A 22,941-nucleotide genomic window follows, 5' to 3' on the forward strand; every position below is an offset into this window, starting at 1 on the left:
CACTTATATATGCAATCTAAAAATTCCAACAAACTAGTGAATGTAACAAAAAGGAAAAAGATACAGATACAGAGAAGAAACAAACTGTTGGTTACCAGTGGAAAGAAGGGACGAGGGAGAGACAAGATAGGGGTAGAAGAGGAAGAGGTATTTTATACATTTATTATGTATAAAATAAGCTACAAGGAGGTACTTTACAACACAGTATTTTATAGTAACTCTAAATGGAATACAACCTTTAAAGATTGTGAAGCACTGTATTGTACACCCATAACTTGTGTAGTATTGTACATTGCCTATACATCAATGAAAAAAAATGTACACACCTATTAGCAGACCATTAAAAGAGATGAGACAAAAACGGACAGAACTTTAAAGAGAAATAGATGGTTCTACAACAGCGAGGGGAGCTTCAATACCCCCACTCATATGGAGAGAACAATCAGACAGAAAGCAAGTGAGGAAACAGAGCACTTAACACAAAACCCAACAACACCTGACAGACATACGCAGAGCACTCTACCCAGCACAACGGCACATGCCTTCTTCTCAAACGCTGACGGGACATTTTCCAAGGTGGACGATATGTTAGCCGACTAACAGACTGAGCTTCTATAGGTTTCAAAAGATATATCTTATCTGAGCACAGCAGCATAGTTAGAAATCAGTACAAAAGTAAAACTGGAAAATTCACAAAATTGTATACATTAAACAATACGCTTCTCAACAACCAATGAATCAAAAAAGAAATCACAGGGAAATTAGAAAATTCTTAGAGACAAATGAAAATGACAACACAATATAACAAAACTTATGGGTGAGAGCAAAAGCAGTGTTAAGGGGAAAATTTAAGCCATGAATGTTTACATTAAATAAAAAGAAAGAAAGAAAAATCCCAAAGCAAGAGCCCAGTGCTATAACTTAAAGAACTAGAAAAAGAAGAACAAACTAAACCCAAAGATCCCAGAAGGATGGAAATAATATGGACTAGAGCAGAGATAATGAAAGAGAGAATAGAAAAACAAGAAAGAAAATCAACAAAAGCAAAAGTTCGTTTTCAAAAATAAATCAATGAAATTGACAAACCTTTAGCTAGGCGGACTAAGCAAAAAAGAGAGAAGGCGACTCATGATATTAAAATTAGAAATGAAACTGGAAACACTACTATTGATTCTACAGATATAAAAAGAATTATTAGAGAGTACTATGAACAATAGCACACCGAAACATTGGATAACTTAGATGCAACGGACCAGCTCCCAGAAACACAAAACCCAGCAAGACTAAATGATGAAGAAAGAGAAAATCTGAATAGACCTGAAACTAATAAGGCTATTAAATCAGCAAGCAAAATCTCCCAACAAAGAAAAGTCCTGGACCTGAGAGCTGGTGAATTTATCAAACATTTAAAGAAAAACTAACACCAATCTTTCTCAAGCTTTTATAAAAATTAAAAGGAGGAAAACTCATTCCATTAGGCCAGCATAACCTTGATACCAAAGCCAGACAAAGACACCATAAGAAAACTACAGGCCTTACCCCTTATGAACATAGATGGAAAAATCAACATAATATTAGCACATAGAATTCAGCAGCATAGTAAAAAGATTATACATCATAACCAAGTGGGATTATTTCTGGAATGCAAGGGTGACTCAACATATGAAAACCAATCAATGGAATATGCCCCTTTAACAAAATAAAAGGAAAGAAACACATGGTCATCTCGATGAAAAAGCATTTGACAAAATTCAGCACACTTTCATGGTAAAAACACTCAACAAAATAGAAATAAAAGGAAAGGACCTCAACAAAATGAAAAGTTTATGTTAAAAACTCACAGCAAACTTTATGGTAAAAGACTGAGAGCTTTTCCTCTGAGATCAGGAGCAAAGCAAGGGTGCCTATTGTCACCACTTCTATTCAACACAGTACTGGACGTTCCAGGCGGAACAATTAGGAAAGAAAAAGCAATCAAAGGCATTCAGACAAGAAAGGAAAAAGTAAAATTATCTCTGCTTACAGGTGACATGTTCCTACATGCAGAAAACCTTACAGACAACAACAAAACTGTTAGAATAAACAAATTCAGCAGAATACAAACGTCTATACATGAACAACGATCTGAAAAGGCAATTACAGAAACAAATTCCATTTACGATTGCATCAAAAAGAATCAATATGTAGGAATTAATCAAGGAAGTGAAAGACATGTACAATGAAAACTATATATATATATATATATATATATATATTGCTTAAAGAAATTAAAGAAGACACAAAGAAATGAAAACACATTCCTGTTCACGGATTGGAAGACAATATTATTAACATGTTGGTACTGCCCAAAGCAATCTACAGGTTCAATGCAAGCCCTATCAAAACCCCAATGATGTTTTTTGCAAAAATAGTACAACCCATCCTAAAAGGCATAGGAAATTTAAAGGAACCTTAGACCCCCAAATAGACAAAACAATGTTGGGAGAAAAAAAAACTGGAAGATTCACACTTCCTGATTTCAAAACTTACTACAAAACCACAGTAAACAAAATACTCCGGTACTGATACAAAGACAGACGTGTAGACAAATGGGAAAGAATGCAGCACCTATAAATAAACCCTTAGGAGGTTCCTGCTGTGTCACAGTGGGTCAAGAATCCTACTCTATCGGCTCTGAGCCACTGCGGAGGTACAAGTTCAATCCCTGGCCCAGCACAGTGGATTAAAGATACAGCGTTGCCACAGCTGTGGCGTAGGTCACAGCTGGTCTCAGATTCCACCCTTGGCCTGGGAACTTCATATGCCATGAGTTCAGCCACTGGGAAAAAAAAAAAGACGCTGTTAAGAGAATGAAAAGATAATCCACAGACAGGAAGACAACCTTTATAAAGCATATATCTGATAAAGGGCCTGTTTATAGAATATATAAGAACTCTAATAACAACAAACAAAAGAAAGCAAATAATCAAAAAAAAATGAAGAAAGATTTGAACAAATGCTTCACCAAAGAACACATACATATAGGTCACACACAAGTACACAAAAAGATACTCAACATCACCATTAGCCACTGAGGATATTCAAATTAAAAATGTGAGACACCAGGGAGTTCTCAGCAGGTTAAGAATCTGCATTGTCGCTGCTGTGGCACAGGTTTGATCCCTGGCCCAGGAACTTCTGCATGTCTCTGGCATGACCAAAAAAATAAAATTAAATAAATAAACAAAAATAAAAACATGAGGTACTAGTACATACCTATCAGAATGACTAAAACTAAAACAACTAAACATACTAACTGTTGGTGAGAATGTGGAGGAACTAGACTTCTCATATGCTGCTGATGGAAAGTAAAAAGTCTGTAACCCCTTTAGAAAAGCTCATCAGTTTCCTACAAAATTAAATATATGCTATTTTGTGATTCTGCACTCCACTCCCACATATCTACCCTAGAGAAAAATATATGTATGTCTATACAAAGACCTGAACAGGAATGCTTATAGCAGCTTTATTTGTAGCAACCAAAAATTAGAAACAACTCAAATGTCCAACAATAGATGACTGGATAAACAAACTGTGGTTTATCCAATCAATGGAATACTACTCAACAATAAAAAGGGGAATGGGCAAATGACACATACAAATGTATGTATGAATCTCAAAATTTATTATTCCAGGAGTTCCCATTGTGGCGCAGTGGTTAATGAATCCAACTAGGAACCATGAGGTTGCGGGTTTGATCCCTGCCCTTGCTCAGGGGGTTAATGATCCGGCGTTGCCATGAGCTGTGGTGTAGGTTGCAGACACGGCTCGGATCCTGCGTTGCTATGGCTCTGGCTTAGGCTGGTGGCTTCAGCTCCGATTCGACCCCTAGCCTGGGGACTTCCATATGCCGTGGGAGTGGCCCTAGGAAAGACAAAAAGACAAAAAAAAAAATTTCAACTTGTGGAGGCTCCAACTGAGGCACATGCCTGTCTCTGCGTTTCTTCAGGTGGGAAGGAAGGGCGGGTAGTGGGGACCAGAAGCGGAGGTGGCTATAGCTCTGATTAGACCCCTAACCTGGGAACCTCCATATGCCGTGGGTGCAGCCCTGAAAACAACAAAAGACAAAAAAAAAAAAAAATCAGTTCTATAAATCAATAAGATCACTGTTACCTGAGAAAAATTGGGGTGGCTTTTCTGTTTATATGGAGCTGAAATTGCTACCAAATTATAAATTGGGACTTTTTTAATACTGTAGAAGACCTTAGCTGGGGTGGTAGATGGAGGGGAGAGAAGCAGGGAAGAAGAGTCCTTAAGGCTTTGAAACAGCTAGTGACACAATTCTGGTTGCTGGTTTTAAAGGAAACTGATGTGGGGCCCATAGCCTCTGTTCTGAAACCACAGAATTAGCACAAAACAAAATCGATTCCAAGGTTTATTGAAGAACAGACCATTCCTAGCAACTGACCAGTGGTTGTGATGACCAGCAGAGGCAGATGCACTGGGAAGAGGAAAGACATTTCCAAGTCAGTCTTTAGAGACGTCCCAGAGAAGCGAAAGGGTGACAGTGAATTTGGGAATTTCTCATGACGTTCCAGGGAGAAATTGGTGGGGACAAGTTGGAGAAGTCACTCTGTCCGGCAAGTCCCATTCCCAGACCAAGAAGTAGGCTGAACTCTCAGCACAAGATTATCCTTCCCTAGGGATTACCTAAACCAGGACATTGGGGAAAGACCGCAAAAGCAAGCAAATTCAGTTCTCATTGCTTTAGTGGACCACAGTCAAGGCTATGTTAAAACACCTTGAGATTCCCAAGAAAACGTTATTCCCTTAGGTTTTTCACCCTTTGCCAAGGTTAACCACTGCGGACCAGCTCCATCTCCAGAACAAGCATATGCGAGCGGATATGCTCCTTTCAGAAGCCACAAGTTGGGGAACCTGACAGCTCCACAAGCAGTCTTGGAAACAGGGAAGGTGGGCCCAATGCCTGGGGCCCCTTCAAAGAGGGAAGGGCGTGCAGAGCAGTAACACCCTGCCTCAGTCTCCTGGTGACGCCGTGGTCCCAGGTACAGAACCCACGAGGTCGCATGAGTGTATATTGCGATAGGTGCACTCTTTCAGAAGGAGGTCAATCTGCTTCGAAATGGCAAAAGAAAAAACTGTGTGTCCCACAGGTGTCCCAGTAGCACTTGAGCTGCTTCCCAAGTGGACATGGGTCCACTGCTGATGTCACCATACCAGCCAGGGAATGGCAAAAGCCTCAAGGACACCTGAGCAGCCTGGGGAGTGAGGTGGTATCTTCAAAGGGGAAAGAGTTTCTAACGGGCTGAGTAGTGTCGTGATGCTCCATGTAAATACTTGTACACGCAGCCCTTCTAGGGAAGACAGGAGGGGAAGGAGAAGAGACGGAAAAGAAAGGGATTTTCCTTCCTTTCATATATATATATATATATATATATAAATATATTTTGCCTTTTGTCTTTTTAGGGCCGCACCCATGGCATATGGAGGTTCCCAGGCTAGGGGTCAAATCTGAGGTGCAGCTGCCGGCCTCCACCACAGCCACAACAATACCAGATCCTTAACCCACGGAGTGTGACCAGGGATCGAACCCACAACATCATGAAAACTAGATGGGTTCATTCACCACTGAGCCATGATGGGAACTCCCATTTTATAGTCTTAAGAACAGACACCCCCAAAATCACACTTTCAAATGTATATACATTTATATTTCATCTTTGCCCCATTCTGCCATGAACCTGAGGGTGAAAAGCAGCAGGTTGCATTTTCACTCAACGTCAAGGTGAACTCATGCTATGACACATATTCATCATATATCCTTGCGTTGGTTATCTATGTTTATCAGAGGAGAAAATTCTGTTTTGAAGAGGATGTGTGTGCAGGATACATTTTGTTTCTCACCTGCAATCAGAAGGAGGTTTCAAGTAAATGAGACACTGTAAAGTACTTTGACAATGCCTTGGAAAGAGCCCAAGACTGTGGGTTCTTAAATAAGTTCTCCCTGTAAATGGCGCTGCCACCCTCTTCATGAACAATAAGTCTATTCCCTTGATAACTCCAAGAAACCGCCACTGAAATGCAGTTTGGTCTGATAAGAAAGAGAGTGGAAATATGCTCACAGCACGGAATTGTTTTTAACTCATTGTGGAGAAGTTCTTTTTGAGAAGGGCTTTCCCTTTCTCAGTGCTTTATGAGGTCTCCTCCACTCTGCACAGACTGGCTGGCCACCTGCCTGACACACTAAGCTCCGTCACCTGTGAGGACACTATGCCACTATAGCCAGATGCTCATGGGATTCTCCCCATGCCCGTTGTTTCCCTTTTCAAAAACATTTATTGACACTGCTTTGCCTATAGGATTCAAATCCCAACACAGCTGCCTGATTTTCAAAAGCTTCTATAATCTGACCTCGACTCACTGTCATCCGTATAAACAAATGCTAAATTCTTGGAATTCAAGTACTTTTCATTTATTTCATTTCCCCCAATTAAATTAAAACTGGGAGTTCCCTGGTGGCCTCAACTTTAAAGGACCTGGCATTGTTATTGGTATAGCTCTGCCCACCGCTGTGGCACAGGTTCGATCCCTGGCCTGGAAACTTCGGCACGGCATGGGCTTGGCCCAAAATAGGAAAAAAAAGAAAAGAAAAGAAAAGAAAAGAAAACCGATTTGACTCCCTGTGTGTGTGTGAGTCGCAGGAAATACAAGTTCTCCCTCTTCGGGGCCTCTCTTCTCTTCTTTTGGATCATCCATAGACTCCAAGCTCCCACATGATCCCCAGAAAGATCCCTGGATGTGCACTACCAAGTGGGCAAAAAGAGCCCTGGGGTCTCTCAAATCACCACTGGGACTACCACACCTCTGCTGTCCAGGAATGCCCGCAAACACTGTCCCTCCTCTGTCCCAAAGCAGAGGCTGACTTGCCCTGTTTCCTGCACAGGCTGGCAGGGATTTTTGAAGATACCTGATGCCCCTGTACGCCTTCATTTCCCAAAGAGTTTCTCTTTCTATTTACCATCCCATAACCCAAGCATCTAGCCTTCCTGGTTACAAGAAAGGCCATGCTTCTCTGAGCCCAGCTGCTCCAAAGACAGTTTAGGATCTACCCCCTAGGGACCCCTAATCACTAGAGGTCTATTCCCAGGGTGAAGAGCCAACACCACTGCCCAATCACCCTTCTTTTCAGCTCCCAAACCACCGAATTCATCCTATTCCCTTCTCACGCTGCACTCTTTCATTGCTTCGAAATGTGGGGTGTAATAGAGGCAGATCCCAGAACAGAATGTTCATTTACCTTCTGGAGAGATCATCTACCAATGAGTTGTGTCACAAGAGAAATAAAAAAGTCTCTTAGGGCCTTCTCCTTTCCAACACTGTTCAGAATGTTCTAGTCAGTGCAATAAAGCAAGAAAAAGAAACAGAAGGCACACAAATTTGAAAGGAAAAAAATAAAACTGTCTTTATTCACAGAAGTCATAACTGTCTATGAACAAAGTCTCAATATACCAAAAAAAAAAAAAAACTACTAGAACTGATAAGGGAGTTAGAAAAGTCACAAGACAGATTAATTTTTTAAGAGCACCTGTATTTCTATAAACTAGCAACAAATAGTCAGAAATTGAAATTTAGAATAGTGATATTGGTAACAGCATTAGAAAACATGAAATATTTTGCAGATGAGTCTAGCAAAATGTGTGATATTTAAGTACTTAAAATTACAAAATACTGATGAGAGACATCAAAGAAAACTACACACATGGAGAGATATGTTCATGGATTGGAAGACTCAATATTAGCAGAATGTCAACTCTCCCCAAATTGAATTATAGATGAAATTGACCAACTGGATTCTACAATTTATTCAGAAAAAGCAAAAGACCTAGAGTAGCCAATACAATTTTGTATAAAGTATAACAAAGTTGAAGGACTCATACTACCCAATTTCAATACTTACTATAATCCTACAGCATGTAAGACAGTGTGTAATTGGTTCATTACAGATCATTGGAATGCAAAAATGTCCAGAAGTAGACCCACAAATGTATAGTCAAAAAACTGTGTGTGTGTGTGTGTGTGTGTGTGTGTGTGTGTGTGTGCGTGCTTTGCAAAGGTGCCAATATAATTAAATGGAGAAAAGACAGTCCTTTCAACAGATAGTGCTGGGACAATGCAATATTAATAGGTAAAACAGTAAACTCAATCCATACGTAAGAATTAACTCAAAATAAATCATAAGCCTAAAGGTAAAGCCTAAAATTAAAAATGTTCTAAAATAAATAAATAAATAAATAACGTGGAGTTCCCGTCGTGGCACAGTGGTTAACGAATCCGACTAGGAACCAGGAGGTTGGGGGTTTGATCCCTGGCCTCCTTCAGTGGGTTAAGGATCTGGCATTGCCGTGAGCTCTGGTGTAGGTCTCAGGTGTGGCTCGGATCCCGTGTTGCCATGACTCTGGGGTAGGCTGGAGGTAACAGCTCTGATTGGATCCCTCGCCTGAGAACCTTCATATGCCACGAGTGCAGCCCTAAAAAGCAAATAAAATAAAATAAAATAAAACAGTAAAATAAAATGTTCTAGAAGGATATAGAGGAGAAAGTATTTGTGAGTTTTGGTTAGGCAAAGATTTCTTTGGTGGAAAATAACTCAGACTCTAAAAATTTGATAAATTGGACATCGTCAAAATTAAAAATGTATCTTCTTCAAAAGACACGTTAAGAAATAAAAATGCAAGCTGCATACTAGGAGAAAATATATGCAGTATAAATACCTGACAAAAGACTTGTACCCAAAATGTACAAAAATACTCTCAACTCGCTAAGAAAAAAACAAGCCAATTAAAAAAGATACAAGAAATGTGAACAGAAACATAGAAAGGAATGATACCTGGGCGACAAATAAGCTCATGAAAAATGCTCAACATTGCATCATCAGTGAAATGCAAATTAGATCCCAATAAGATACCACTACACACCTACTAGAAGGCTAAAATTTTTGAAGCACTATAGCATCTGCTCACGTGCATTTGAACAAACTTGAGCTCTTATTCATCAGTGGCAGGAATGCACTATGGTACAAACATGTCAGAGAATAGTTTGGCGGTTTCTTAAAATGTTAAGCATATAAACTCACCACACAATCCGTACAGTTCCACTCTCAGTGTTTATCCAAGAGAGACAAAACCATAGATCCAGATAATGATTATGTTTATTACAGCTCTCTTCATCACAGTCAAATTCGCCACGTCTATCAACTGATAGACAAATCGAGGTATATCTATACAATGGATTACTAAGTACTTAGCAATTCAATAAAAAGGACAACTGACATACGCAACAACAAGGATGAGCAAAGCCAGACTTAAATGAGTAAATGTAACATGATTCTATACATAGGCTGGAGGCAGCCATCATTTCCTTATTCCTCCTGCAAAATAAAACCAACAACTCTGGACATGACATAGAAGAGAAAGGTGGCAAGAAGAAGGCAGACTGGCCAGGCACCCAAGGAACAATGCAGTGGGGAGCTCCCTGGCTTTTCTTTTTTGCCTCTATCCCCCAGACTTCAAAGTGAAGAGGCAACAGCACGGAGGTGTTGACAGGTACAGACACCGTAGCAAAAACCTGCCCTCCTCAGCCGAAGACCAAGAAGGGACGGCTGAGCCAGACAGACAGCTTTTAAGTGTTAACCAGGGCTCTCCAGTGAAACACCACAAAACAAACAAACCAAAGGCATGGCCCTCTGCAGCCCCACAAGGGAAGGTCAGGTGGGACGGCTCCACTCCTAACCACTCAAGGCAGAAGCAAGAAGGGCTCACACCCACCGATGTCAAAAAGGCCAAGCAGGAAGCTGCAGCTCTCACCCCTACCAGCTGGTATCAAACCAATCCCCACAGTGTCAGTGGACACAGCATGGGGGGCCTGGACTCCACCCCCATCTCACCCCCGACAGGGACAAAGCACCCCCTCTCGCACTGGAGTGGTGTGGGAGGAAGCCTCCCCGGGGAGGCAGGACTTTCTTAGCTGCCCGCTGTAATGAAGCCAACTTTCCCACCGCAGTGCCAGTAGGGTCCACGCGGGCTGCCAGAACTCTCACGCCCCAGTCAGCAGCCATGGTTCCAGCTCAGTATCAACAGAGGCCAGGTGGGGAATGTGGACGTATGTCCCCACCAGGCTCTGAGGAGGGACCTGTCGTTTCTCCTCCCAGAGCAGTATCCAAGAAAGCTGGCTGCAACAGAGGGTTAAATAAAGTCCAGTCTCATGATATAATATGAAATGCCCAGGTTTTAATGGAAAGTCATTCATCAGAGAGTTCCCACTCTGGTACAAGGGGATCGGTGGCATCTCTGCAGTGCCAGAATGCAGGTTCAATGCCTGGTTTGGCACCATGGGTTAAAGGATCCAGTGGATTTGAACCAACTCGAGCTATTAATCATTAGTGGCAGGGATGCACCATAGTACAAACATGTTAGAGAAGAGGATGCAACTTTGGCTCGGATCTGATCCCTGGCCCGGGAAGTCCATACGCCATGGGGCAGCCAAAAACGAAAAACAAAACAAAAAAGATGTATAAAATAAACAAACTTCTAACAAGACTGACAAAGACAGAAGATACGAATTAGCAATACAGAAGCCCCCTCTTCTCTGTGGTTTTACTTTCCACCACCGTTTCTGTTGCCCATGGTCAACCGAGGTCTGAAAATATCTCATGGACGCTTCCAGCATAAGCAAGTCCTCAGTTTTAAACCACGTATCATCCCGAGCAACATGATGAAACCTTGAGTTTTCGTGTTTCGTCCTGCTCAGAATCCTCAATCATCACAGCATCAGCTCCTGACATCCAGCTGTGGACATCGTCCCAGCTCAATGATCCAGAGTCACTGGGAGCAGATGACCTTCCTTCTGACCTATGGTCAGGAGGTCAGCAGCAGCCCAACGCTCCATCACAAGGAGCTTCTCATGTCCTAGCTAAGAAATCATTGCCGATTCAAAGGTCCTAGAGATTTCCTCCTGTATTTCCTTCTAAGAGTTTATAATTGCAGGTCTCTCCCTTAGGTCTTTGGTCCCTTTTGAGTAAGTTTTTGTATATGATGTGAGGCAAGGGTTCAACTTCATTCCTTGGCATGGAGATGATCTCCTGTTCCGGCACATTTACTGAAGAGACTATTCTTTCATCGGTAAATGGTCTCGGCACTCTTGCCAAAAGTCATCCGGCAATAGATGCCAGGGGTTATCGCGGGGCTTTTCATTCTATGCATTGATCCATAGGTCTATCTTTATGCCAGCACCAGACTACAGTCTTGTGCAGTTGGCTCTCTGTATCCCTGGGAGTCACATCATTGCATTGAATCTGATTCAACCAACCTCAAAATGAAAATGTTAAAAGAAAAAAATTTCCAGAAGATTCCAAAAAGAGCAATACTTGAATTTGCTGTGTGCTAGCAACTGTTTACACAGCATTTACATAGCATTTGTAACTGTTTACAGAGCACTTACACTGTATTGGTATTATGAGTAATCTAGAACATATGGCAGAGTATACGGGAGGCTCAGCTTATGTAGGTTATACACAAGCACTGTGTCATTTTGTTTATTTATTTATTTTATTTTTGTGTGTGTGTGCTTATTTTATTTTTTCCCACTGTATAGCAAGGGGATCAAGTTATCCTTACATGTATACATTTTTTTCCCCACCCTTTGTTCTGTTGCAACATGAGTATCTAGACAAAGTTCTCAATGCTATTCAGCAGGATCTCCTTGTAAATCTATTCTAAGTTGTGTCTGATAACCCCATACTCCTGATCCCTCCCACTCCCTCCCTCTCCCATCGGGCAGCCACAAGTCTATTTTCCAAGTCCATGATTTTCTTTTCTGTGGAGATGTTCATTTGTAGCACTGTGTCATTTTATAAGGGACTTGAGCCTCCCGAGACTTTGGTACCTGAACACCTGAGGTACCTGAACACCTGAGGGTGTTCCTGAAACCCCTCCCCCACAGACACTTCAAGATGACTGTAGTAAGGTTTTGAAGTCAGGAAATGGCATTCCTCTAATTTCGCTTTTGTTCTTCAAGGTTGTTTTGGCTCTTTGGGAGCCTCTGCATTTCCATAGGAATATTAGGGTCAAGTCATTCATTTCTGCATAAAGAAATGAAATTGGAATTCATCTGTCCTTTGTCAATTGACAATGAAATTGTCGATTCAAATAACAGTTGGAATTCTGAGAGGAGCTACATTGAATCTGTAGATTCCGTCTGGGCAATGCTGAATAGAAACACATCATTAAAAAATATAAATCTTTCCAAAAGCAAGGTACCAAACTACCAGAATTCCAATTTGAATTCCAGTTATTTTTAAAGCAAACAAGGCAATGTGCAGTGTTACCCAAACACAGGCCTGAGAAGTACTCAGGTGATGGGACTGTCTGTCTTGTCTTGATTCTCATGGTGCGTGGTGGTGAGCAAGCACCTGTTATCTGACGCGTGCTGGTGTGTCATGTAGTTTTGGATGTCTGACCTTTTACAAAATAAATAACGTTTGGTAAAATATATTTTTAAAAGAAACACAGAGATAGCAAAGGGATGCTGTGAAGGAGAGTTAAATTCTCCTTCCTGGCTTGACACCTGGCTTAGAATCAGACTTGAGATCTTACCTTAGCAAAGGGCAAGAGAATTCGAGGGGAAATGGCAGGAAGCGGTGGGGACTGGGGACAGCTGGGACAGCCCACCGTAATCTCAGGACCTCCAAAGATGTGTGAGTTTCCCTGGGAGCCGAGCGGGCACCATGAGAGTGGCCAGGCCTCAGCCGCCTTATTGGCACACCATCAAGAAAGTCACCTTCCAGGAGGGGCTGTGGGTTCACTGCCCTGCCCAGGGCAGAGGTTGAGAAGGGAGTGGATACAGATGAGTGGATGTGGCACCTTCAGGGAAGGAAGCAGAGTGGAGGCCCCCCCATGCCCTCACCATGGCCCACAAGGGAGCCAGACCTCATCACCCTGGGACTTTTAAAGCCGTAAATGATTTCCAGAGGAGCACCAGAGAGAGAACTATGACAGTGGCCAGGTAAGTAAAAAGGCATTTGTCCCTGTCCCCACCTTCCTTCCCCTCCTCCCCTCAGCACAGCAGGAGCTGGCCTTCTGGAGGGCATATCTGAGAGGTGGCCAGGCCCTCCTCCAGGACCCAGAGATAGGGCCCTGCTGAAGCCCTCCGGGAGCAGAGGGGAAGGGATAAGATTGAAGCTGAGCTCGAGGCTTTACAGTGAATTGACTTGTTACAGTCTTCGTTTTCAAAATAAAGAAAATGTGTTAGATTTTAACAACCAAAAGTAACTAGAAAGCAATGACCTCTTCCCAAGAATTCATTAAAGAGCAAGACACAGGGAGGATGGAGAGAGCATCGTGGATGCCATATGTGGAGAGAAACACAAAACCATTCTGTGCTGACGTCCCACGAAGTAAGACCACCTTGTCACCAGAGGCTCAGGCCACACGGCGAGGTGCAGAAGCTCTCCCCTAACCCACATGGATGAATAATCTGGGCCAGAGGAACCATCACTAAGACCATCACTCAGCGGGGCATGGCACACATAATTCGGCTCCTGACTCTGTGGGTAATTACTATTACCCCGCATTTTATAACAAGGAAACAGACGTTCTGAGCAGCTGGCTCTCTCTGGAATGGGAGCCCTCTCTCTGCCTGCACCCTGCCCAGTGCAGCAGCCCTTGGCCCTAACTCTCCTCAGAGCCCCTCCCAACCCCTCCCCGCACCCCACCCCAGAGGGGGGGGGCACTCCCCGCCCCACCTTTGGCCTGCCCTGCTGGTGGACTTTCAGCTCCCGCCTCTCCCAGAACATTTCTTTCCACAGTTGCCCGATCTCTGTGCTTTCAAATCTCCAACATCCCAAGACCCTGAACCCAGTGTGTCTAATGTGATAAAGGAGGAGGCAGAGGAACCCTGGGAACCCGCATCAGAAAGCCCTGGCTGGAGGCGGCCTCAGGGAGGAAGCGGGTGGGTGCAGAGAGGATGTCAACCCCACCCCGGGGTCAGACGTGGGAGGGGCCCTCTGGCCAAGGGAAGAACAAACAGGGAGTGCCTAGAAGAGCCTGTTCACGCTTTCAAGCCGGGCCAAGTGGGCTGAGTGATGCCAGGGGCCAAGGGAGCACCAGTGACCCAGCCAGGGACCCAGCAGGGGACAGCCAGGGACTCGCTCTCTCCTTCGGAGTCTCAGGATGCTGGGCCCACGGGGGAAGAGGAAGGCCTCCCTTCCTTTGGCCCCTGGACCACTCAGCCCTGAGCTTCGAACCCCTGACTGAGGCCTGGGAGGCTTGGGGGATGCTCCCGCCCGGGTTGAGTGGACTTGGCCCCTGGCCGTGAGGGCCCTAGGGGGGCTGTCTCTCTCCCCGGGGTGCAGCCGGGGTCTCTGCAGTATTTTTGGAGATGGTGAAACTTCTCTGGAGGAAGAGGTCCTGGGGCACGCACGGCTCCATGTCCACGCAGCCCTCCTCTCTGCTGGGAAGTTCCAAGGGAGCCACGACCTCGGGGACCTGCAGTGAGACCTCCCGTCAGAGTGCCCCTCCTAACGTGGAGCACCATCTTTGTGTCTGTCGCACAGGCACAAGGAGCCTGGTCAGGGTGCTCACTATTGGGATAAAAAGATCTCTCTGGGGGTCAGGTGTGGGAAGTCAGGCACCTTCCAGAACCCTAACCCATCCAGGTGAATGCGGCTTTGCCTCAGGTATCAAGAGAGGAGAACTCGGTGCTGCTAAGAATGATTTTTAAACCTGAGGACTTAGTGATCAAGAACAATTATTTCGCACAGGAAATTCTCAGAGGCAAGGAATTGCTCATAACACTTATCTGGAAACCCCACCACCGATTACAAAGTGAATAAGAGACATGCTGGCTTCTCCGGCCTTGAGCTGCTGTCGCCGTCGGCATTTCTGAACTCCAGATCTTTTACCCCTCAACTAAAAACATCTACCTCTGGAGGTCCAGAGGGATGGTACAACTTCCTTTTATCCCTCGGAATGTCTGCCACTTCTTCCTCCATATTCTTCCATCTGAGTGGGGTTTTTCTGTGTCCCCACGGCTCCCTTTTGCATCTCAGTGGCATGCTCCTGGCCTTCTGGTCTACCTCCTCTACCCACCCCTGGACTCTTGGACAGCCTGATTAAACCCGCTCCCACTGGTGGGTGGCTCATGAAATCTGCACAGGGAAGATTCCAATCCCCCGCCCTCCCCAGCTGCACAACCTCAGCACCTGCACCTCCCCTCCAGCAGCCCCACCCCAGCCACACCTGGCTTATTATCGGTGGATTGTGGTGGAAGTCCGCTCTGATGCACGCACCTATCATTCCGCTCGCTCTCTAGTTGTTTCTCCTCCAACCCCACACAGCTAACAGCTCTCCAACCTCATTTCCTCCATGACCATTTCCATCAAACCCTGGAGGTAAAAATCTCACCAACACTCCCTGTCTTGTTGTTTCTCTTGCCCACGGCTTCCAAACGCTCTGCTTTGCAAAAATCCCACAGTCTCAGTCGTCTGTTTCTACACTGCGGTTCTGAGCACATGGGCCTGAAGAACAGAGCCCAGTCCACGACGTCCAGTCTCACCTGGGCCTTGGACAGTGCACCGGAAGCTCTCTGCCTGGAGCTGCTCTTCTCAAGTCGGGGCTCCACTCCCCCCAGCTCCATCCCCACCCCCTCCAGCAGCTACCTTCTCCCTCAGGTCCAGACTCCACTCAGAAATGCCTTCCCCACCCCCACCACCTTCCCCGCTGGGCTCCCTCCCCCTTCGGGGGCCACAGGGAAGCATCGGGCCTTCCCCAGGGGTTCCTCCATCTGGAGTAAGTGCTCGGTACAGGTCAGCCAGTATTATCTTTAATCTGGGCCCCTTCACTCGGAATCCATCACCCTGCTCTCTGCCAGAACCCTACTTTACTGCCCTGACCACACAGTAACCATTATTTATCCACGTGCTTTTCCTCATATACATCCACAGGTTCCTTGAGAACAGAGGAGACTCACTGGCTTATGGAAGGTCGTAGGACTGAGAAGATTTAGAAAGTGCCAAACTCTAATATGCTGTACCACAGAAAATGCCCGACGGTAATCTAGTAAGAAACCAACAAATGAGAAATAGATTCATGAAATGTTCAACAATAAGGAAGTTGGGGTGAGATCAGTGGACATACCCAGTGGGTGGGGGGGAGGGGGTGACACCAACACCAGGGCTGTGCCAGCTCAAGTCCAGCAGGTTCTCAGCCCTGGAGGTCAGACACTCCCTGGTCACCTTCCTGGTTCCTCCTCTCCATGAGCATCATGACTGCCGGTGCTGTCACACCTATGTCCTAAGTTGAACATTTACAGGACTTTGGAAAAAAAAGCAAGATAACCAACCACAGTGAGCATGTGGGGGTGAAGAGCCAGCAGGCAAAAATGACCCAGAACTGTTTGGTGGATCTTCTGAGATGACCCTATGGTGATCCTGAACTTGACATGTTTTAGGTCATAAAGGGTCCCTAAGTCAGTGTGGATATTGGGTCTAGGGTCTGACACCCCACATGTGGTGTGTCAGCCATGTCTGAGAACTTGTTGGAAATGCAGAGTCTCAGCCCTACTCAGTCTGAACTCGAACTTTATTGAGCAAGATGTGGGCAGATTCAAGTTTGAGAAGCCATGTTCTGAACCAGAATCTGACGCAGAAGTGCTATCCTGGCCTGAGACACAGCATCGCTAACAGCCGCTCAGGGAGGCAATGCTGCTGAGGGGACCCCGCATTTGGTGGCTCCGACAACCAGGGGAACAGCCGTCACACTCCCGCTGGCTCTCCCCTGGCTATCTGAGTCCCTGTGTTTCAAGTGAGAGGAAGACCAACACCAAGGGGTTTAAACAGTGGCCGGCCTGCATCTGCTCACGAAAGTGAAGAGTCCAGAAGCCTGGACCTGGAACGCAGGGTCTCTGGTGGGGGTCACGCCCATGCTCCACTGGGTGTCTCCAGGCTCTCCCCTCATGAGCAGGATTCCATAGGTGAGAGCAGCTGAGGTTTCCTCCTACCAGGATCTATGTGTCACACACACAGCCAGGTAGTCAGTGTACCCAGTGTAGTCTGAAGGGCTATGTCCACCTGCCTCCTGTGGAGCTGATTCTCCCCCAGTCCACGTGGTCCCCACCTCGCTCTCCCTGTCCTCTGGTTTTGCAGTTAGGTCTGGCCAACAAGAGGCACTTTTGGAAAGTAGGGAGAGCACGGGCTTTTTTTTTTTCTCCCCAGAATCTATTTCCTGGCCCCATCCTGCTGGGCTATAACCAGCATGGCTTCACTCCTCTTCTCCAAGCCAGAGCCCCTGGCGGGCAGCAGCCCTAAGACCACCACCACCTGAGCTCCAGTACCTGCTGCTCCCTCTTCCCAACACTGGCTCATGGATGATGGTCTGAGCTACCTGCTTTTGCTTTGGAGCTGCGGGTCCTTCTGCTGAGTCCCCTTTATAACTGCTCTGTTTCTCCTTAATCTTTCTTCATCCACCACTTTAATCCTACTGTCTGCTTCCCGAGGGACACCGTAACTTAGGTTTGCCAAAGTTATATGTGGAGTTCCCACTGTGGCACAGTGGGTTAAGAACCAAGGTGCAGCGGTTTGGGTCCCTTTGGATAGGGGGTTTGATCCCCAGAGGGAGCAGTGGGTTAAAGAATCCCACATAGGTCACAGCTGCCGTTCAGATTCAATCCCTGGCTCATACACCTCCTGTAGGGCTATTAAAAAAAAAAAAATCTCCATATACAGAGAATTTTTTCAAGCTTTATTTATAAACTTACAAATGTCAATACCCAAAAGATTTAGAAAACCTGATGTGAAATGCAGAAGATACACAATAAACATTACTTAAATGTTGAAAACCAGATGGGATGAGATAACTTTGAAAGATAGGAGTTCCCGTCGTGGCGCAGTGGTTAACGAATCCGACTAGGGACCATGAGGTTGCGGGTTCGATCCCTGCCCTTGCTCAGTGGGTTAACGATCCGGCGTTGCCATGAGCTGTGGTGTAGGTTGCAGACGCGGCTCGGATCCCACGTTGCTGTGGCTCTGGCATAGGCTGGCAGCTACAGCTCTGATTAGACCCCTAGCCTGGGAAACTCCATATGCCGCGGGAGCGGCCCAAGATATGGCAAAAAGACAAAAAAAAAAAAAAAAAAAAAAAAAAAAAAAAAAAAAAAAAAAAAACTTTGAAAGATAAAAGTGCTTTCTATCCCGGTTCATGAATTTTCCACTCTATAAAAATAATTAAACTTCAGTGACAGATTTAGGCGCATATAGAGAAAAGAGGAAAAGATGAACTGTGCATTTATTGAAGCAGAGAGCCCTCTGCACCGCCTGCTTTGCGACGGAGTCCCGCGCGCTCCTGGCGGGGTATCCCATGGGCTGGGGCGGCCTCTGGAGCCCAGCGCGCCGTAGTTCCCGCGCAAGGCGCTGGGGGGCGCCAGGAGGCCCGGCATCGCGGGGCCCGCGGGCTCCGGGCCGAGCCAGGGGTGCAGGGGCCCGGGGGCCCGCCAGCCGCTCCCCCACGCCCCCCGCGCTGCCGCGGCGCAGCGAAGAAGGCGGGGTCTAGCGAGGGCGCGCCAAGAAGCTGGCAAGGGCGGGGACATCGGTCCTGTCATCCGGCAGGTCCTGCAGGGCCCAGCGCAGCACCGCCTACTCCAGCAAGGCCGCTCCTCCGCCCGTGCCCGCCTCGCTGGGGACCGAGTGGCTCCCGACTGTCAGCGCTCGGGCCTCCCGCCGGCTCGAGAGAGACCCGGAAAGCGGCGCGCCACACACTCCACAGTCCAAGTGCGGACAGCGTGGGGGTTAAAATTAACCATTTCGCGGGAACAGGAACGCCAGGTTTCCGCCAGCCAATGAGTATGGCGCAGATTTCACCTTCCGCGACCAAATCGGCTTCTCGGGACGCCGGCTCATCTAGAGACCTGAGGGTCCCCGAAGTGTCCACGAAGCCCCCAGCCCTTGGCAGGCCAACCCCTGCCCCACTGAGGCCCGCAACTTAGGGACGGTGTCCAGGAGCAAGGACCGCCAGCGGAGTTTTCAACCCACCACCCGGCTGCAAGCACCCCTGAGGTCGGATACAGTGAGAACCAGTCTTGTGAAAAAGTTGTACTTGAAATGTTTCTGCCTCTTTACTTCCTGGGAGCTCCCCGCTGGGTCCCCTATATTGTAAATGCAGGTACTCTCCGTTCACGTTCACAACGTCTGCGTGAGTGCGAGGCTCTTAGGACTCTCATTGTGCAGGAAAGGATTAAGTCAACACACAAATTTAAATGGGACTGGAGACAGGTCAAGTAGGGCCGACCCCACGGAAGAGTAGACAAGACCACCAACCAGTAAACAGAGGTTAAGCTTCTAGGAAGCAGGAACGCCAAATAGATAAAATTAACTGGAAAGGCAAGCTGCAGAACGGTAGGGAAAAACGGGATCCCATTATTGCGGGTGGCGGTTAGAGAAACCCTACAAGTTCTTTATGATTTTACATGCAGAGAAAATGAGCGCAAGGTAAAACAGCACTGGTAGCACTGGTAAGCGGTCACTAGTTTTCTCCTGATGTTTTGCTTATTTTTTTAGAAAAAAAGAAAATTTTAAAGTGTAATGAAGTTATTTATGCAGAAGAGGAATGTTTTCACGTTGGTAGGAAAATAAAGCCTGGCCATTTTATTCTTTCTAAAACAAAACAAAACCCCCGACTCTTCCTCACCTTAGAAAGACAAAGCAGAATGAGCTTGAACTCTTCACAACCAGAGGCCAGGTCTCCTGGCTTTTCCCACACAAACTTCAGCATAGAAAGGAAAGCTCAGGACAGCAGCCTGTACCACTTGAAATCCTAAAGCCTTACACATTTTCCTGAAAGATGCCCTTAATGCATTTCCAGCTTTATCAGCGATCAGCAGTTTAATCGGCATTTAAGTCTCTCAAATTCTTACCTGAGAAATAAAGAAGAAATGGTTCTTTTCTAAAAAGTTATAATAAGAGCTCTCGGGTTTTCTCTTTTTAATAGAATCTTGCCTGATTAGAGGACACCTTAAAAAACCTTTCACATGATGGCAAATTTTCGTAGTGTTTTATCATTTACACCTGGAGATGGTTAACAATGTGGTCTCGATCCTAATTTTATCTCGTGCCCCCAAGATGATTCTGCACCTGCCAGTCAACTGTTTCCCTTCCGGTAAAACTCCTGGTAGAAGAGAGGTCTCAGAGGCAGAGCCACCGAGCCACGGGGTGGTAAGCCCGCGCGGATGTCCCCAAGCCCGGCGCCCGCCCTGCAGAAGCCCACTCCTCTCACTCCCTCCAGGGTTCGCGGCGCCTGCCCCGGAGTGCGGCGCAGCTCCGCATCCTGCCAGCCCGGGTCCCCGCGCGAGCCGCCCGCGCTCCGCCTTAGCCACACCTTGAAAACGCCGGATGGAGACTCGCCCAAAGCCGGGGCTGGCTCCCCGGGGCTCGCCGCCCCCTCGCCCTTCACCTTCACATCCTGGAGAGGGACCGGCCCCGCCGTTACCTCCCGCACCGCGCTCCGCAACCCCCCAGCCAGACTCGAAGCCTCCGCTGACCGCCGGGATGGGGCGGGGAGCGAGGGAGGGAGATTCCCCGCGGGCCGCTCTCTTCCCCACGCCCGACCCCGTCCCCCGGTCAGCCCCCGGTGCAGCCAACGCCCCCGCCGGCCCACTGACACTGCAGGCGCCCCGGGCCGCCAAGCCTTTTCGGCACCGACCGGCCCTCCGGCACCGCACGTTCCAGCCGTCCGCTGCACCTGCGCTGCGGAGAACTGGACACCGAGCACCGTGACGCGCGGCCCCTTGCTCACTGAGCGCGGCGCTCACTGGGGTTAATTTTCCCCTCGGCCGAAAGTCACAGGCGAGACCCCAATCGTCCCCTCGGAGGAGGAGTCGGTCCCGGATGTCACGTTTGCGACTTCTGAGGTCCTCGCCTGGGAGACTCGTTCCTCAACGACACAAAAGGGAAGCACTGGCCTAACCTTCGAGTCCGCCTCGCTTCAGACCACGTCCACCCGCGTTGTCGGCACCGGGGCGCAAGGCCACGGAGCCAAACGCCTGGAAGGGGCACACGACGTCACGGTTTTGGGGGCCCGGTCACCAGGATGGCCGTGCTCTCCTTGACCCACACAGAACCTAAGAGCTTTTTTTACCTTTTAAGTTGAAGTCATTGCAGAGTCTCGGTGAAATGCTGCCCTGAATTAGGAGCAGCCGGCGCGCGTTCCCGGAGGCGAGGGGAGCGCGGCGCCTTCGGCTTCCAGCGCTTCTCAGCCCCGAGACACCCGCGCGGGAGGGACTCGCAAACGCCTCCCGGGACCCGGACCCGCGCGGGGGAGGATGGGTGGGCGTGGAAACCGACCGCCGAGCGTAGGGTTTGCCCCTTTACAGGATTTTATTTATTTTTTTCTTTGAGTAAAGCTTTAGGGACACTACTTCTCTTTCCTAGTAGGTATAAGTGACAAAGTCCAAAATCTTAACCACGGCGGGAAGCAGTCTGTGAAAACGGATACCTTTCCGCATAACACGCGCATCTCTCGTCCATCTGCCTCTTTCCCCCCTCCCCCACCCCCCCCCCCCCCCCCGCCAGCACACACTTATCCCAAAATAGCCGCCTTCGCTGAGACCAGTAGCTGCTGGAAAAGCTGCGGACACAGATATCCACACTTTCCGCAGTGGGGAGTCAAAACCTCCCGGCTGGGCGATGAAACAAGAAGGGTGTGTTTGCCCAGTACTCTAGAAGGCAATTGTAATCCACAGAAGAAATGGAAATAAGGCTGTAACTACGGTGGATGGAGGGGCGCAGGACGTGCTTGGCTGTTATAGCAGGAAGTCAATGTCAAAAACTGATAAACATGGAATTAGCCTCGCAGGCATATTAATTAATTAACTGCCAGAGGAGCTTCGTTATTAATGCCGGTAAAGCCCAGTAGACCCAAAAGGGGGGCAGGAGGATTGACTAACACTTGAGGAGGGATGGAATCTTCCCACAGCTCTTTGTATTACAAGCCCGTTTGTAATGTTGCTTTTTTTTTCCCCTGTAAGCCTGTGCATCATTTTAAATGTTTAACTTAGTTTTAAATGAATAAAGACAACTATTCACTCTCCATGTGCAGTCTCTGTTCTGAAATTACAAACTTGAATTTTTATGGTATTTCTCCCTCCTGTAATCTCCCTTTTCAGTGTAATATTTTTGAGGTGTGTGTAGGGGGCACCTACAATCCCAAGTATTGTTTTCAAACATCCAAATGGATTTATTAAAATAAGCAGAAGAATCCACTGCTTAGGAAACAACAATGATCCTGTCCCCTTCATTTCGTGGATAAGTCAGAATTTTCTTCCCTTCACCCCATCCACACCCCTCTGGCGAAATAACTTGCGAGGGCTGAGTGATTCAAAAACCCGGGTATGAAGTTTCAACATCGCTTAGAACTGCCAGAAGCCAGAATTTATTTCTTCATTTGCTGCCCTCCCCCATTCCATTCTGCTCCTGTGCCCTCAAGAATTCCAGCTCAGTTCAGTCTTTAAAAAGTAAATGACATGGAAATGTGATTCAGGACTTGAGAAACTATGATTGGTGGGGGAAGGGGCTGGACTGCAAGGTGAGTGTTAATTTAGCAGACTTACCACTGCACTCAGTGTGTCCCACTGAACTGTCCCTTTGTAAAGACCTTGAGATTTTCATGCAACATGGGAGTTCCTACGAAGTGAGGCATTCTATATGAAGCTCTTCTCCAAGTGACAATGATTTCTATTTTCATTTTATAATCAAGAGGCTGAACTGCCAAATCTCAGCATGAAACACAGATGGTCTGTGTTTCCAGCTTGTATGCACAAGCTTACAAGACAGGGAAAAATCTCAATCCACTAAGCAAAGCACCAGGGGAGGTGAGTTAGTCTTGTCCTCCCAGTGGAACA

At 46.9% G+C, this 22,941-nt stretch overlaps 1 protein-coding gene across 8 annotated transcripts in view; it reads right to left on the minus strand.

Annotated features, from left to right (window-relative positions):
• LOC100627466 (uncharacterized) overlaps positions 1-21,336 on the minus strand; it is a 207,048-nt gene extending 185,712 nt beyond the window's left edge. For 6 of the 8 annotated variants that reach the window (XR_014843820.1, XR_014843821.1, XM_021089367.2 and 3 more), the window contains exon 1: positions 21,180-21,336. The gene's annotated coding sequence lies outside the window, so the exon portion shown is untranslated. Of the gene's footprint in view, positions 1-20,420; positions 20,585-21,179 lie in introns of those variants that run through there. The other 2 variants (XM_085022376.1, XM_085022372.1) reach the window with 1 other exon arrangement.
• Positions 21,337-22,941: the final 1,605 nt, after the last annotated feature.

The sequence above is a fragment of the Sus scrofa genome, chromosome 4, assembly GCF_054392235.1.
Source record: "Sus scrofa isolate SSC_HxYL_T2T_F1_AM1 chromosome 4, Sscrofa_HxYL_maternal_Yorkshire_Landrace_v2.0, whole genome shotgun sequence".
Classification (NCBI taxonomy): domain Eukaryota; kingdom Metazoa; phylum Chordata; class Mammalia; order Artiodactyla; family Suidae; genus Sus; species Sus scrofa.